The 5,047-nt window shown below is 44.7% G+C and overlaps 1 pseudogene; it reads right to left on the bottom strand.

Annotated features, from left to right (window-relative positions):
• Positions 1 to 1,732: 1,732 nt before the first annotated feature.
• On the bottom strand, positions 1,733 to 1,852 carry LOC136660947 (5S ribosomal RNA; annotated as a pseudogene).
• Positions 1,853 to 5,047: the final 3,195 nt, after the last annotated feature.

A 5,047-nucleotide genomic window follows, 5' to 3' on the forward strand; every position in this document is an offset into this window, starting at 1 on the left:
ACTTTGAATGGTTCCAGTTCATTTGCTCGCATGAATGAAAGTTCAGCAGAAGGAACCCGCAGAGACAAGTATTTAACCACACAGTTGAAGCACACAACTGCAAAAGATACACGGTTTTTTAAAAAAAAAAAATCTTCCTTAACTCTTGGTAGGATGACACTTAAAGTCAAGCTACCCCAGGCAAGGGACCCTAGAATACTAGCTTGGTCATCTGTATAGGCTTCATGTTTTGCAGGTTAAAGAAAAACTGCAATACAAAAAGGACTACTTAAACCCTCAATTGGCTCCACCTCAATACTGGGAGCATCCTAGCTTGTTGCTCTTTGGTGCTTTCTATGTAGTTTGACAGTCCAATCCTACTGGGCTCTTACACTGGTGGAATGAGCATTCTGTCAGGGTTACCTGCCTTACGGCATGTGTAAAATGCATTCCAGGGGTGTGCAGAGTCACATTCTGCCAGAGCCTTCCCCCGCATGCAAGATGATGGTCACAGATCTGCAAACCCAAGTAGGCTGGTGGAGGAGGCAGGATAGGGTGGGAGGAGGGCAGGGGTAGGCAGAACATGAAGCCAACAGGGGTGGCAACAAGGGTGGATCAGGTTCAGGAAGTGGTGGGATCAGCCGAAATCAATCCCCCTTCCCGGACACAATCCCACATGCTGAGTTCACACGGATCTGCACCAGCAATTTCACTAGTGCAGGACCAAGTATCCCCCACTATGCCTTGAAGGCTTTCCCCCATATAGGTGCAAATATTCCCTTACCCAGAGGATACCTCTGTGTTTACCGTCTGGCAGGATAAAACGCAAACTGTTTGGGCCAGGCTTCAATAGCAGGAGAAAGGAGATAGGACTGGAATGTAAGCCTAAGCTGGTCCATAGTGAGTTGTCCATGGCTTTGTACCCTTGCCTAGATTCACAGCAAGCTCTTTTAGATCTTTTCTGCTGGTCCCACCCTAGGATAAAATATACAGCAGTGGCTCCCAACCTGTGGTCCAGGGACCACAGATAGTCCGTGCGACCCTGAGAACTGGTCCTCGAGGTGTCAAGAAAAAGAATGATCACCTTTGTTCCCTTCCAATGTCTTGCCAAGTGAGCACTCCCCCATGGACCACTGAAGTGTAGGCTAAGGCTGTAGGAGGTCCGTTCTCCGTCCTCTCTGGTGGTTCAGCACTTAAGAATATAAGCACTTAAGAATATAAGAACAAAAGAAAGGCCTGACTGGACCAGGCCAAAGGCCCATCTAGTCCAGCCTCCTGTATCTCACAGTGGGCTCCTAAAGGTTGGGAACCACCGATATATAAGGTAAGGTCATATACTTAATGGATGGAGTTGAGCCTTCAGTAATATGTAATATGAGACAGGACTGGGGTAGTCACTCTCTGAAAATGAGGAGAAGGCCATTATGGGTTCCTGTTTTTGCCTGTCAAATGTTGGTGGGAATATGAATTCCATGTTGTGGAACCCTGGCATAGGATTCAGCTCACATTCCTCAGTGATAACTGTGGGCTTAGCATCAGGTGTATTTTGGCCCTTATACATGGTTGAATGAGTATTCAAAGCAAGGTCAAAGTCTAGCACTGGATCCTACACCACACTAGGTCCAGTGGTTCATCTCATACTGACGGACTTTGTCCATCACACATCCATTCAACATTTGAAATCATGAATAAGAGATATGATTCCTTCACACTGGTAGGTTGGCAACCTTCAGTCTCAAAAGACTATGGTATAAGCCTATAGCACCTGGTATTCCCAGGTGGTCTCCCACCCAAGTACTAACCAGGCCTGACCCTGCTTAGCTTCCGAGATCAGACAAGATCAGGCACCTGCAAGGTAACAGTTGCCTTCCGCTTTATTTCTCTGGAATGCTATACAGATTCCAGAGAATGGAAGCATTTAACCAAAGCAGATGAGGAAACAGCATATATAATGATGGGATTGGTGTTGAAAAGTAAACATACATATTGCAAAAAGTCAACGATGACATACATCTGTTGTTCTAATATAGTCCAGCAGAAACATTCTCCCGGAACTGTAGGGGTTGCTGTCGTTACACTCAAAGGCATCTCCAGGGCAGCACAGACAAGACAAGTGAGTGGCAAGCCAATCTTGGCCTAAATAAAACATGAATTGAGAATAATGAAGCTCTCTGTAACTTATGTTCTCAAAAAGAAAAAAAGCGAACAGATGGAAAGAAGTAGGAAGATAGGGGAAAAAAAACTATATCAAAAACTACCATCAGTTGTCAAAGCTATTCTTCAGCCATGAGTCTCTTGGTTAGCTCCAAGACTTCAAAGCATGCGGCCTCTGCAAATTCATATAATGGCTCAAGTGGGACAGAGAGTTGAACTAGATAATCATAAATCAATCGTCTCAGGAGCTTATGGCATTGTAAAGTAGTGGTTTTCAAGCTGTGTTGCAGGTGAACCCTGGGGTTCCTTTAAAGTGCACCAGGAGTTCCTTAATAAGGTATCACTGGACAAGCTTCTTTGAATGTCAGCTGGGCTCACTAGAAACATAGAGAGCTGCCTCCCTACAAGTCAAGCCATTGATCTATGTCGCTCAGCAACATCTATGCTGTCTGATAAGAGGTCTAAGGTCTTTCCCTGGCCTTCCCAGGGATTGAACTGGGTTGCTTCTGCATGCAGAAGTATAGGCTCTACCCACTAGGACACACAGCCCCCTCAGGTTTTCCTCTAAAAGCCAGAGGTTCAGAGCAGTGCTAGATGTGTTTAGGGTACATAGTTCTTGCAGAGCGAGGCTCAATAAGCCTGGCCAATTCTCTGCCTCATATGAAGGTGAAATTCAAAAGAAATTTCAGAGCTCCTTCCAAGGTTGTAGAAGTTTCAAAGGAATGCGGGCTCTCTAGGGCTACAATCTTCGACATTTACTAGAGAATAAGCCCCATAGAGGGCAGTGGGACTTCCTTCTAAGTAAACATGTGTATGATTGTGCTGTTAGACAAATGTCTCAGACTGCAATCCTAAGCACACTTTCCTGGGAGTCAGCACCATAGAACACAATGGAACTTCCTTCTGAGTAGACATGCATAGGATTGGGCTGTCAAGGGCTTTCAACATATTTTATTTCAACATATTTTCAGTTAAATCTGTCCCCTAATGTTCATTTTTCCCAAAATGCGGCTGGGGTTTATAATCACTATTATTAGCTTTCTGTTCTTTGTCATTGTATTCTGTTTGGAGTTTATTATTCTGTTTATTTATTTAAAGTGCAAGTTGCAGTTGAGTGAGACCTTTTTGAAAGGGGCTAGAAAGGCAGAACATATATTATAGTGTGGATAAGTAAATAAAGAAATGAATTGATAAATAAAACAGGAGAGCTTCCTGCCCCAAGGAGCTTACAATTTAGAACATCAAGATAAGGGAGACAACCAAAGAAGGGGAAGCTGAATAGCAGAAGGTATAGACAAAGAAAGAATATGCATTTTTTTTTCAGTTCTATGGAGTTATAACAGTAGGATCTGTGAACCAGGGAATTGTGCCAAAGTATTCACGGGAAAGAAGGGTTTTGAGGAGAGGTTTGAAGGTTTCAACAGAGTTGGTATTCTGGAGACATTCTGGGTGGCAGTTCTGGGCATAAGAAGCAGCAAGGGAGGAAGGGCAAGGTCATTTGAGGAAGTGGAAGACCTTTTGATGGCTGATGGTGGTGGACCTTGCAAAGCAAAGGAGATGGATAGGGATGTACTTAGCTTTAGTTCAGAGGAGTAGGAGAATATGAGGTTGTGCCAATATCCAGAGGAAAGGTGGATACTGACAGGGTGATCCTTTGGGCACCTTACTTGGAACCAGGGCCACCCAAGCCCTCCTGACTTTCTGATGCAGCATGTCAAATGCTGATCCCCCTTACCTGATGATATGCCAGCCTCAGCTCCTCCCATTTGCCAATGTTTTAGCTCAGCACTCTCCTGTCTTCCACATTTCCTCTTTCTCTCTGTCCCACTTTGCTTTCTAATCCAGGGAGTAGAAAGCGGAGGACGAGCAATGGAAGCAAGTAGGTAGACAGAAATGTGCACCACCAAAGCAACAGCCTCAGTAGGCCTCATGGATGGGCCAGACACCGTGCGCCCATTACTGCCCCACAGGCCACTTATTACTGATTGCCTCTTCCTTGCTGATCTCGGCGCTCTCAGTCATATTGCATGGGAGAAAGAAGAGGACGAAGCAGAAGAGGAAGTGTGGAGGAAAGGAAGGAGAGTGGTGGCTAAGACTAGCCCACCAGTCTCCTCTCCTTCACTTCCTCTGAATTCTCTTTTTCCTTTTCAGATCCAGGGAGAAGCAGTGGTGGACAAAGATAAGGTAGAACGAGGCAGGTGTGATGGTAGCCCCTGCTAATATACTGCCCGATGCGACTGCCTCATGGCCTCGTCAGCTCTAGATATTGAGGATTTAATACCCACTTGTTTCTTCTGAGATCTGTTTTAATTCACTGAACTTTTTTTTTTTTTTGGGGGGGGGGGTCGGTGGGTATTATTCCACAGTTTGCATTTTGAATTGAGAAGCTGAGTGAGAGAGAGGTGAACGGCCCAAGGCTTAACGAATGCCCTCACAGCCCAGAGCCTCGCTAGGTGCCACTTACATGCACGGCTAAAGTTAATGAAATGGATCTCCAGATGACCTATTGAAATAATTGAAAGTCTATTTGCCTGGGAAATAAAAGGATTGGAAAGGTAGAAGTGAGCACTGCCTTTGAAGATAAATGACACCGGCAGCTCTGACCTTTAATGACCTCAGCGGAGCAATCTGGAAATGACATGAAATTTTCACTTTAAAAAAAAAAAAAAGGAAGGTGATAATTTATATAGCGTATGTCAGAGTGAACAATTGCTATGGACAGAAATCATAAGGAAGTACAGCTGACATGTCAAAATAAAATTTGGCTGGGCATATCAAATGAGTTTGAAGGGTGATTCGTATAAGGTGAGATCTTCATTGGATTACACAAAAGATTGCCTCCGCTTGCATGCACCTGCCTGATCTTTCAGATCTGCTTCAGAGACCCTCCTCTAGTACCCCTGCCATCTATGGT

This window comes from Tiliqua scincoides, chromosome 9 (genome assembly GCF_035046505.1).
Source record: "Tiliqua scincoides isolate rTilSci1 chromosome 9, rTilSci1.hap2, whole genome shotgun sequence".
Lineage (NCBI taxonomy): Eukaryota > Metazoa > Chordata > Lepidosauria > Squamata > Scincidae > Tiliqua > Tiliqua scincoides.